Source organism: Patagioenas fasciata, chromosome W (genome assembly GCF_037038585.1).
Source record: "Patagioenas fasciata isolate bPatFas1 chromosome W, bPatFas1.hap1, whole genome shotgun sequence".
NCBI classification, from domain to species: Eukaryota; Metazoa; Chordata; class Aves; order Columbiformes; family Columbidae; genus Patagioenas; species Patagioenas fasciata.
The window spans coordinates 54764798-54777797 of NC_092559.1; the positions used below are offsets into that span (position 1 = coordinate 54764798).

The 13000-nt window shown below is 47.2% G+C and overlaps 1 protein-coding gene across 5 annotated transcripts in view; it reads right to left on the reverse strand.

Annotated features, from left to right (window-relative positions):
- LOC136114498 (spindlin-Z-like) overlaps window positions 1–13000 on the reverse strand; it is a 97038-nt gene that overhangs the window by 50003 nt on the left and 34035 nt on the right. For 2 of the 5 annotated variants that reach the window (XM_065859851.2, XM_065859847.2), the window contains exon 2: window positions 10860–11006. The exons of the other annotated variants lie outside the window; for them this stretch is intronic. The gene's annotated coding sequence lies outside the window, so the exon portion shown is untranslated. The remainder of the gene's footprint in view (window positions 1–10859; window positions 11007–13000) is intronic. 5 annotated transcript variants of the gene reach the window in all.

Genomic DNA, 13000 nt, shown 5'->3' on the forward strand with positions numbered 1-13000 from the left:
CTTTTCCTCCATTCTACCAGTTGGAGGAAAGGGGGCGGCCAGAAATGGATGCATAATGCACATTAACTCCTGACTTCAAGGCTGGTGCTGTCATGAGGGTTTTGGCTTTTATGACAATGGGACATTCTTTTATGACTATAACCTGTTAGGGAGGGATGGAACCCACTTGTCTAGAAGAGGCAAAGGCACCTTCGGCAATAGGCTGGCCAACTTGGTGAGGCAGGCTTTAAACTGAAGAGCTCGGAGAGCAGGGTCCAAAGTGGCAATGCTCATGGAATTGCATCCAACTGGGGAATAAGCCAGGCCAACCAGAACAGCGACAAATATTCCTTAGCTGCCTCCCAAAATGAGAACCAGAAGGCCAACCACCTCAAGGGTATGTTTGGCTCTGGTGGTTCCTTCTGCACACCTCATGAGAAACCTGCATGCTTGATTACTTCTCTGAATTGACTGCACACCAACACATGCAGCATGGAGAATAAATAGGAAGAATTAGAGATCTATGTGCAGTTGTAAGGCCATGATCTCATTACTATTACAGAGACATGGTAGGACAGTTCACATGACTGGAATGTTGTCATGGAAGGCTATGTACTTTTTGGGAAAGACAGGCCAGCAAGGCAAGGTGGAGGAGTTGCACTTGATGTGAGAGAGCAACTGGAATGTATCGAACTCTGCCTAGGGACGACGAAGAACAGATTGATAGCTTATGGGTAAAAATTAAGGGACAGGCTAACAAGGGGGACACTGTTGTGGGTGTTTACTACAGGCCACCTGATCAGGAGGAGGAAGTTGATGAGGCTTTCTACAGACAGCTGAAAGCAGCCTCACAATCACAAGCCCTGGTTCTCATGGGGGGCTTCAATCACCCTGACATCTGCTGGATGGGCAACACAGCTAAGCACGCACACTCCAGGAGATTCCTACAGATCAGAGGTCGAGGATGACTGGAAGCTGGCAAACGTTGTCCCAATCTACAAGGGCAACAGCGATGACCCTTGCAACTACAGGCCTGTCAAACTCACTTCTGTGCCTGGCAAAATCATGGAGAAGATTGTTCTGGGAGTTATTGAAAAACATCTGAAGGACAACGCAGTCATTGGTCCCAGCCAGCACGGGTTCATGAGGGGAAAGTCTTGCCTGACTAACTTAATTTCATTCTACGACAAGGTTACCCACCTAGTTGACCAAGGGAAGCCTGTTGACGTGATCTTTTTGGATTTCAGTAAAGCCTTTGATACTGTCCCTCACAGTATCCTCCTGGACAAGATGTCCAGCACACAGCTGGGTAAACACACAGTGCAGTGGGTGAGCACTTGGCTGATGGGCCGGGCTCAAATGGGGTAAAGTCGGGCTGGCAACCAGTCACTAGTGGGTTGCATGGGGATCCATCTTAGGGCCAGCAATCTTCAATGTCTTCATAAAGGACTTGGACACAGGACTTGAGGGACTGATTAGCAAGTTTGTTGATGACACAAAATTGGGGGGAGCTTTTGACACTGTGGAGGGCAGAGAAGCCCTTTCCCCTACGCTGCTCTCTAATAGGTCATTCCCCAACTTACACTGGAACCTGGGGTTGTTCCTACCCAGATTCAAGACTCTACACTTGCCCTTGTTCTATTTCATTAAATTTCTCCCTGCCCAACTCTCCAGCCTGTCCAGGTCTCTGGATGGCAGCACAGCTTCCAGTGTCAGCCACTCCTCCCAGCTTGGTGTCATCAGCAAACTTGCTGACAGTCACTCTATTCCCTCATCCAAATCGTTGATAAAGATATTGAATAATATTGGCCCCAGTACTGACCCCTGAGGCCCTGCACTGGATCCAGGCCTCAACTGGACTCCGTCCAATTGACCACGACTCTCTGGCTTCTTCCCTTCAGCCAGTTCGCAGTCCACCTCACTACCCGATCATCCAGACTGCACTCCCTCAGTTTAGCAGTGAGGATGCTGTGGGAGACTGTGTCAAATGCCTTACTCAAGTCAAGGTAGACCACATCCACCGCTCTGCCATCATCCATCCATCTTGTTATGTCCTCATAAAAGTCAATGATGTTGGTCAAGCACGACTTCCCCTTGGTGAAGCCATGTTGACTGCCCCTAATGACCCTCTTATCCCTGATATGCCTTGAGATGGTGTCACGGAGGCACCCCAAGGTTAGTTTAAAGGACAACAGGGTCCAAACCAACTTTTATTAAACCGGTGAGAAACAGGGTTTTAGCACTCCAAAAGTGACTTAAATACAGGTTTGGATATCAACTGAGGAAAATTATTAAGGGGCAGCAACTAATACAACAGGCGGTCCACAGTGTGCATGCACGTGGCTTCACCCGAAACAATGCCAGAACCATCTCTGTGTCCTGGAGGAGTACACCCTTGCCTGAACACAGTGCGGGATTATTCTTAAAGAGATACACGTACTCCTAGTGAGTACGGAATGTGTATGCTCGCGATTCCGCAAGGGTAAATTTATAATACACTCGCAATCCTGCGAGGGTTAATTTACTTACACGTGCAAATGTGCACGGGAAGAAAATACACTCGCGATTGTGCGAGGAAATAATTTATACATGTGCTTGTATTAAGCACGGAAAGTTACACGTGCTTATGTGGAAGCACGGGAGAAAAATACACCCGCGATTCTGCGAGGATTAATTTTACACGTGCTCATATTGAGCACGGAAAGTTACATGTGCATATGTGCACGGAAGGGATAAATACACTCGCAATCCTGTGAGAAGTTTTACTCACACCCGTGGTGGCAAGGCAAGCGGAGTCTCCATCCCGGGGAGAGGGGCTCTTGGCGGCAGCATCTCGCTCATGCTCCGAGAGACCGGCGACAATGGGCGGAGTCTTGACAAGAGTCCCGTTTTTTATATTGGCTGATCAGATCAGACTGTAGGCATTCTAGAAGCTTCTCTGCACCCCCACCCTGGCTGCGGGGTGCCCCTGAAGCCTCCAAACATCCCCCACACTGGCTGCAGGCGCCCAGCGGCTCCCTGGCGCCTCGGCACTCCCTTCTCCTAATGGCCCTGGCCAGGGTGCTCTGGGGCCAAACAAAAGAAGCTGTCAGCCTCAAACAGCAGAGAGAGAGGGAGATGTGCCTACTCCTTCCACACTGAAGGAGGGAGGGGAGAGAGGGGGGTTTGCATCCTGCCACAGATGGCACCAAGGAGAAGTCGTTCCATCAGTTTCCCAGGGATGGAGGTGAGGCTGACCGGTCTATAATTACCCAGGTCCTCCTTCTTGCCCTTTTTGAAGACTGGAGTGACATTTGCTTTCCTCCAGTCCTCAGGCACCTCTCCCGTTAACCAAGACTTGGCAAAGATGATGGAGAGCAGTTCAGCAATGACCTCAGCCAGTTCCCTCAGCACCCGTGGGTGCATCCCATCCGGACCCATGGATTTATGGATGTCCAGATTGCCTAACTGCTCCCTAACCCAGTCCTCATCAACCCAGGCAAACTCCTCCATTGACCTGACTGCCTCTGGGGCCTCAGCGGTACAGGGCTCCTCAGGACAGCCTCCGCCAGAGCAGACAGAGACAAAGAAGGCGTTCAGTAACTCTGCCTTTTCTGTATCTTCTGTCACCAGAGCACCCACCTCGTTCATCAGTGGGCCTACATTGCCTCTGGTGTTAGTTTTATCTGCCACGTATTGGAAAAAGATCTTCCTGTTGTCCTTGACCCCTCTCGCCAGGTTTAATTCTAAGGAAGCCTTAGCTTTCCTAGTTGCCTCCCTACACCCTCTGACAACAGCCTTATATTCTCCCCAAGTGGCCAGCCCCTCCTTCCATGATCTATAAACTCTCCTCTTTCACTTGAGCTTACCCAGCAGCTCCCTGTTTAACCACGCAGGTCTCCTGGCTCCCTTCCTTGACTTCCTACGTGTTGGTGTGAGAAATGCAGTTGTGATTCGTGCTGAAATGTTTAATGTTTACAGATATAACCAAATGAGGCACGAGCTCTGAACCTGGAAAAAGGGAAGGTGGTTAAGTTCTATGTAAAAAGTTATGAAACTTGTTTATGAAGTTATATTGACAGAGGGAACTAACATTTTAAGGGTTAACTAAACATATAATGGGTGCCTACTAACGAACTAACACTTTAAGGCTTAGCCACACAATAAATGCTTAGTTTAGAGCTTTATGTAAACTTATGTTAAGAAAAACAGAACCCCATGGAATGCCAAGATAAGAAGTTTTACTGCACCTAGCTGTAAACTCGAGGAGACAAGATAACGAAGATTTACAGCAAAAGGGGGCGCCAGTCTGGTTTCAATCGACTTGGCAACTTGGGTTCCAGTCAATTCAACATCATGAGCCAAAGGTACGAAGTTCACTGTGATGAAGCTGAAGGAGCCTTCATCCAAAGACCCCTCCTCAAATTCACCAAGTGACACTGCGCAGGCACAACAGGGGAGGGTCAAGGAGGGGACTATGGAAATGGTTATCTGAGACTCACTTTATGAATATGTATAGGCGTTCCTGGGGTCATTATGAATATGTAACACCTTACTGTATTTAAGCACACCTCATATTGTTAAAAGGTGTGTGTGTTGGGCGGAGCAAATCCCCAACACACCCAGCACTGTTTTCCTTATGCTCTAATGAACACGTGTTTAAAGAATACAATTAAGGAATTGGATTAAACGTTGTTTATTGATAGAAAAAGCGTAAGTTATTTATTTCATTGGGATGCTCTGATCTTGTGCCTGGTAGAAGCAGTCCCTGAACACTAACCAACTATCTTGGGCCCCTTGACCTTCAAGCAGCCTTGCCCATGGGATTTCCCCTAGCAATTGCTTGAAAAGGCCAAAGTTGGCCCTGCTGAAGTCCAGGGTTGCAGTTCTGCTTGCTATTCTGTTCCTGCCACAGGAGATCCTGAACTCCACCATCTCATGGTTGCTGCAACCAAGGCAGCCCTCAACCTTTACCACTTCAACCAGACCCTCCTTGTTAGTGAGGATGAGGTCCAGCAGAGCACCTCTCCTAGTCGGCTCCTCCACCCTTTGCATCAGAAAGTTATCGTCAAGGCACTGGAGGAACCTCCTGGACTGTGGTTGGCCGGCCGAGTAGTCCTTCCAGCAAACATCAGGGAAGTTAAAATCCCCCACCACAACCAGGGCCTGTGACTGTGAGGCTGCTCTCAGCTGCCTGTAGAGGCCTCGTCAACTTCCTCACCCTGATCTGGTGGCCCGTCATAGACACCCACAACAGTATCACCCCTGCCAGCCTGCCCCTTCATTCTCACCCACAGACTCTCAACTCGCTCCTCATGCGCCCCTGGACAGTACTCAATACATTGTAGTTGCTCTCTCACATGAAGAGCAACTCCACCACCACGCCTGGCTGGCCTGTCTTTCCTGAAAAGGACACAGCCATCCATGACCACATTCCAGTCATGTGAGCTGTCCCACCATGTCTCTGTAATTGCCACCAGATCATAATCTCCTGCCCTAACACAGGTTTCTAACTCCTCCTGCTTATTCCCCATGCTGCCCGCATTGCTGTACAGGCATTTCAGAGAGCGAGCTGAGCACACTGATTTCACCCTAGCGGGGTGGGAGGCCTCCCAGTCTTTATCAACTCTAGAGTGCTGCCCCACTGGTGCAAGCCCAGCTACAACCCCCCCCCCCCCAAAGACTGATTGGTATAACACGGAAGGGAATTTTCATAAAAGTGGCCATCCCGTAATGTGTGTTTGTTTAAGTAAATAATCTGTACCAGTACGTCCTAACGAAGCATGCAGCCAGTGAGCTAATCTATTCCATTCAGTGGAATCAGAGTCTATAGCAATATTTATTTGAGGTAGCTGGATGTCCTTGGCATTGAGTCTGGCTTCCTTCGTGTTAGCTTTTTTGTGAGCAGGTACATGCCCTACTTGAAGGGAAGAGATAAGGCCGATCGTTATAATTTTTCTCAATATGGGTATCCCCAAACTTCTCCTTTCCCTACTTGCCAGTCATGTCATTGCCAGTTTCCAAACCACTGGGTGGCTCCAGCCCACACAAAATAGGAGTCAATGTAAACCCAGTCAGCTCCAGCTTCAAAAGCTAGGGTGATGGCCAGTAATTCAGCTTTACCAAACCAAACAGCATGTTTTAGATGGGCACTTCCATGGCTGTGCTGCCATTCAGAGAGACCTGGACAAGCTGGAGGACTGATCAGAGAAGAACCTGATAAAATTCAACAAAGGGAAGTGTAGGGTCCTGCACCTGGGGAGGAATAACCCCAGGCACCAGTACAGGTTAGGGCTGGACCTGCTGGAAAGCAGCACTGCAGAGAAAGACCTGGGAGTCCTGGTGGACAACAGGGTGACCATGAGCCAGCAATGTGCCCTTGTGGCCAAGAAGGCCAACGGTATCCTGGGGTGCATTAGGAAGAGCGTGGCCAGCAGGTCAAGGGAGGTGATCCTCCCCTTCTACTCTGCCCTGGTGAGGCCCCATCTGGAGTACTGTGTCCAGTTCTGGCCTTCCCAGTTTAAGGAGGACAAGGAATTACTCAAGAGAGTCCAGCGGTGGGCTACAAAGATGCTGGGGTCTGGAGCAGCTTTCTTAGAAGGGAAGACTGAGAGAGCTGGGGCTGTTCAGCCTGGAGAAGAGAAGCTAAGAGGGGATCTTATTTATGCTTATAAATATCTCCAGGGTGGGTGTCAAGAGGATGGGACCAGACTCTTTTCCGTGGTGCCCAACGATAGGATGAGGAACGACAGGCACAGACTGAAGCACAAGAGGTTCCATCTGAATATGAGGAAAAACTTCTTTACCTTGAGGGTGCCAGAGCACTGGGCACAGGCTGCCCAGAGAGGTTGTGGAGTCTCCTTCTCTGGAGACATTCAAATCCCACCTGGACACATTCCTGTGTGATCTGCTCTGGTGAACCTGCTTTAGCAGGTGGGTTGGACTAGATGATCTCCAGAGGTCCCTTCCAACCCCAACCATTCTGTGATTCTGTGATGATTATTAAGAATTTGACCCAATCTACAGAGGGTCCAGGTGATAGAAAAGTCTAGGTAACTGAAATTTTAGGTAACAGGAAAGCTATTTGAGCTGGTAGAAATTCTGTCTAACAATAAGCTACGCTGATTGCTAAAATTGTATATAATAATAAAGCTCCGATTAGAACTATAACCCTGTGCCCAGTTCTTGTTTTACCAAGGATCCTTAAAAGAACCTGCCTCTCCCCATAGCATTGGGTAGTGTCAGGTGACAGTGGGTATTTGTGTTCTGAAGTACATCTTCCAGTTAACTTATAATACAAAAGTTTTAGAGCTTGTCTTTCCTTAACAGATTTCTGGTGGGTCAATTTAAGCTGTTTAGTATTATACTCCCCTATACCAAATTACTGTTCTTTTAAAAAATGGTAATTAGTTTGCTTTGGGAATGGACTTGTACCAGCATATGAAACCAGCTTCATCCTCAACCTGCCACCAACACAGCATATTAGCTGAGCATCCCTGCTTTCTGCACCACCAGTAAACTGCATCCTCTCTCCTGATCCATGTTAGCCTGCCTGGGGACCCCTTCACCCCATACCCTGACCACATGAAGCTCAAACACTGCTTTCCCTAGGCCAGCCTGCACAGCAGCCAAGCCTCAGACTGAGGACCAAACACTGTGTTCCCCAAGGGAGATGCTGGACTTGAACCTCTGGAACATGAACCATGTTTTGGTCACCTTTACCTTCCCCAGTAACTTACAGAAAGTATGTAAATAGGCATCATAGACAAATGTTGAGTGAGGGGAGCGCACAGGCCCTTTTGCAGTGCTGCAGTGAGCTGGAATGATACAGAGAATGACTTTATGAAGAACTCTCACGATGTACTGTTACAACACAAAACCCCTAACTACATTTGCTAGACAAACCATCACTCTGTAACACTTTGCTGCTAGCAACCTGACAGATCAGCAATCCCTTAAAGCTTGTCCACCCAGTAAATTTTAAGCCAAACGGCTAAACCAGCTCTATTCATATCTAAGTGAGTGTCACGGTTTAATCCAAGCTAGTAATCACAACTACGATAGCCACTCCCTCCCTCCCTCCTTCCCTTCCCTCCCCCCCCCCCAAATAGGAGAGACAATCGAAAGGGAAGGGGTTGAGATAAACGTAGTTTAATAAAATAACAAAATAATACTAATATACCGCTACTGCTACTAATATATATAAAATGGAGAATAGAATATAAAGTAAAAGATACTCAATGCAATTCCTATCTCCATTCCCACCAAGCAGCCAGTCCTGGGAAGAGAGCACCCTGGTCCCGAACAACTGATCCCGGGAGAAAAGGCAGAAAGGCCCATAAGCCTGCTACAATACAGCAGGATGGCAAAAGGTAGAACTAAAAGAAACTCCCAAATGGAACTCCATCCAAACAGAGCAGAACTGTAATGGGTCTCCGTCTCCATCCCCCTCTAGCCAGAAAATCCAATTCTCCTTAAATACGAAGCATGATGTTAATGGCATGGAATATTGTTATTGATCAGTCTGGATGGCAGTCAAGGTCTGCCCCATCTATGTCCCACTTCCTAGCTGCCTCACACCTGGAGACAGAGCTTAGAAAGACCTTGGCTCCCAGACAACAACTAAGATAACAATAAGCTCTTACATTCTCTTTATTCTAACTCAAAACCACTGGAAAGTTATTTGAAGAAAAACATTAATTCTGCCCTGTTGTGTTTTCTTCTTGTTCTCAAACTAAATCCAAACAAGGACCATGCTAGCTATGAAAAACAAAAGCTTCTAACTGCATGAAGAAACTTAACTTCTTTTCAGTCAAACCAGCACACTGAAGACCAGAGGCTCAAAGAACACCACTTTCCATACATATCGAAGGATACACAGAAACAGCAAGTATTCTTAGAGAATTTAAGTTTGTTGCCATACTGCAGAACTCTTCCCTGCAAACACAGACCTTAAAGGATGCCATCATTCAAGGCATTAGTGCTAGCCAGTGCTCCAAAGTTTTACAAATCTTCAGTCACTTTTCCTCTCAATGTGCAAACAGTAACCACACTCCTCTCATTAAAAAACTTATCTGCCTATGCATCTCTAAAAGAGAAATAAGGTAAGGATTGATCAGGGACTTTCACAAAAAGCAACTTTCGCTGTAGAATGGCTGATGGTATCTAAAGAAATAAAGTATGAATAGTGCTTTAAAGAAAAAAATGAGATAAGGAACTAAGACAAGGCAAAAAAAATCTCTCTGAAGCACAGCATCTTTAAAATTTGTTCATCTTAAAAAAGCTCTGAATTTTCTTAACACTAGTTAAATTTATAAATTCACAATCCTAGTAGTAGAGCCCTCCCATTATTACATCGTTATAAAATGTGCACTAGATTACAAACATTTTCATATACTGTATAAGCAAACATACAAAATACAATATAAGAATATAAAAATTGAACTGTCCACATGCACAGTTCAACAGAGAGAAGCCCTTGGGCTGTTCCTTGAGGCAGGGATGTAAAAACACAACTAACTAACCCCCAACCCATCTTTCTGATTCACGAAAATGGTGGGAAATGGTGTAACCATCCCAAGAAGTTCTTTAAACATACTGTTCTGACATCAAGATGCTCTCTATACTCTTCTGCCTTCCAAATGCATACTCACATGCCAAACAGGCAATGTCATCAGAAAACATATTTCTCTTATTTCACAGAGGAGCCTGAAGTACTAAGTCATATAACAACAGCCAGTGAAAATGATTTTCAGTCCCAAAATTGCATGGATTAATAACAGCATCAATGTCTATAGCCAGCATAGGAAAAAAAAAAAAAATCAATGCCTTTTCCTTTTAATTTTTCCTTCAAACTTTCTTTTTGTTTTCTTTTTTCCATAACGGAGGACATCCTTATAAATATCCCAGTATCGTGAAATTTCCAGTCTCTCTTGCATAGTCTTTATGAGCTTTCTACAGTAACAAATCAGATCTTTTGCGAGGGCAAAAACTCATGGACTCCACACAATCCAATACGAATTCAAGCGAAGCCATTTAGTACAGAAACAAGCCTCCTTATATATGCAGTTATTTCCTGCTCACGCGTCCATGCTCCAAGCACGCTTTAGCTGATTGGATATTGTCCATGGTCACGAGCTGTCCACGCGCCCGAGTCTCACTGCTGATAGGTCTGTTGATTTACGTTGTGTTTTCAGCTTTCCAAGGTGGCCTTGAAATTCCTTTGGGCCTGGCTAGTTCAATAACAAACCTCCATCTAATAGAAACCCATCCACACATTAACTTCAAGAAAATCCCTCAAATCTCCCACAATCTTTCCGTGCAAAATCTTTTCTGAGAAATTTTAAGGCCTGGCAACATGGGACAAAGAGCAGCACAAAGGCTCCTCCGTGGCCCCAACAGAAGTAGAATAAGGATATTAACAACTTGTACTGAGTCTGACTGGGATGGAATCAACTTTTTTTATAGAAGCCTGTATGGTGCTGTGCTTTGCATCTGTGCCTAAAACAGTGTTGATAACAAAGCAATATTCTGGCTATTGCTGAACAGTGCTTGCACAGCATCAAGGCTTTCTCTCTTTCTGCTCCTCCCACCACACCCCCCCCTAGCCGGTAGGCTGGGGATGGGCAAGACTTTGGGAGGGAACATAAATGAGACAGCTGACCCAAACTGACCAAAGGGATACCCATATGGAATATGGAGGTGTCTTCTACCGATTCAATACGACATCATGCTCATCAATAAAAGCTCAGGAAAAGGAGAAGGAAGGGTGGATGTTCATGGTTACAGTGTTTGTCTTCCCAAGCAACCATTATGTGTGCTGAAGCCTTGCTTTCTAGGAAGTGGTTAAACATCTGCCTGCTGATAGGAAGTAGAGAATTAATTCTTTTTTCTTTGCTTACCTGTACAGCTTCATCTCAATCCAGAAGTGTTTTAACCTTCCTTTTCTTTTCTCTCCATCCCCCAGGAGACATGTAGATGACACCAAACTGGGGCGAGTGGCTGATATGCCAGAGGGTTGCACTGGCATCCAGAGGGACCTGGATGGGCTGGAGAAATGGGCCAACATGAACCTCATGAAATTCATCAAAAAGGGGCAGTACAAAAGTCCTGCACCTGGGGAGGAACAAACCCGTGCCTCAATATATGCTGGGGCCAACTGGCTGGAAAGCAGCTTGGCAGAAAAGGACCTGGGGGTCCTGGTGGACACCCAGTTGAACACGAACTGACAATGTGCCCTTGCTGCAAAGAAGGCTAATGGTATCATGGACTGCCTTAGACAAAGTATTGCTTGCAGGTTGAGGGAAGCGACCTTTCCCTTCTACTCAACACTAGTAAGTCCACACCTGGAGTCCTGTGTCCAGTTCTGGGCTCCCCAGTACAAGAGAGACATGGACATGGTCCAACAAAGGGCCATAAAGATGATTAAGGGTCTGGAGCATCTCTCCTCTGAGGAAAGGCTGAGAGAGTTGGGACTGTTTAGCCTGGAGAAGAAAAGGCTCGAGGGGGTTCTTCTCAGTGTGTACAAATACCTGAAGGGAGGGTGCAAACAGGACAGAGCCAGGCTCTTTTCTGTGGTGCCCAGTGACAGAACAAGAGGCAATGGGCACACAATGAAACACAGGAAGTTCCATCTGAACGTCAGGAAAGACATTTTTACTGTGAGGGTGACTGAGCACTGGGGCAGGTTACCCAGAGAGGTTGTGGAGTCTCCTTCCTTGGAGATACTCAGAAACTGTCTGGACATGGTCCTGGGCAACCGCCTCTAGGTGACCCTGCTTGAGCCGGGTGCTGGACCAGAAGACCTCCAGAGGTCCCTTCCAACCTTTTGTGAGAGGCTGTGTGAGTGTTTGACTGCTCACTGGGGTCAACCAAACACAGTCTTTTTTGGTGCCCAAAGTGGGGCACGAAGAAATTATACTTTTGATCTGAGCATGCTATAGCTATTGTAGATCTCTTCATGGAGAAGATTGTTCTGGGAGTTATTGAAAAACATCTGAAGGACAACGCAGTCATTGGTCCCAGCCAGCACAGGTTCATGAGGGGAAAGTCTTGCCTGACTAACTTAATTTCATTCTACGACAAGGTTACCCACCTAGTTGACCAAGGGAAGCCTGTTGACGTGATCTTTTTGGATTTCAGTAAAGCCTTTGATACTGTCCCTCACAGTATCCTCCTGGACAAGATGTCCAGCACACAGCTGGGTAAACACACAGTGCAGTGGGTGAGCACTTGGCTGATGGGCCGGGCTCAAAGGGTCCTGGCAAAGGGGGTAAAGTCGGGCTGGTGACCAGTCACTAGCAGGGTTCCACAGCACTCTTCAATGTCTTCATAAAGGACTTGGACACAGGACTTGAGGGACTGATTAGCAAGTTTGTTGATGACACAAAATTGGGGGGAGCTGTTGACACTCTTGAGAGCAGAGAGGCCCTGCAGAGGGATCTGGACAAACTGGAGAACTGGGCAATCACCAACCGCATGAAGTTCAACAAGGGCAAGTGCTGGATTTTGCACCTGTGACACGGCAGCCCTGGCTGTACATGCAGACTGGGGACGAGATGCTGGAAAGCAGCTCTGTGGAGAGGGATCTGGGGGTTCTGGTTGATGTCAAGTTGAATGTGAGTCAACAGTGTCCCTGGCAGCCAAGAGGGCAACCGTGTCCTGGGTGCATCCAGCACAGCATCGCCAGCCAGTCGAGGGAGGTGATTCTCTTGCTCTGCTCTGCACTGGTGCGGCCTCACCCGGAGCACTGTGTGCTCTTCTGGGCGCCACAGGACAAAAAAGATATTAAGCTACTGGAGAGTGTCCGGAAGAGGGCTATGAAGTTGGTGAAGGGTTTGGAGGGGAAGCTGTATGAGGAGCGGCTAAAGTCACTTGGTTTGTTCAGCCTGGAGAAGAGGAGACTGAGAGGAGACCTCGTCGCGGTCTACAGCGTCCTCACAAGGGGAGGAGAAAGGGTAGTGGAGCAGATGCACTCGACCCCCCCCAGCCAAACCAGCAGCAGTTTGGTCCAGGCTCCAGAGGAGGGAAGGGCCTGAGCCGC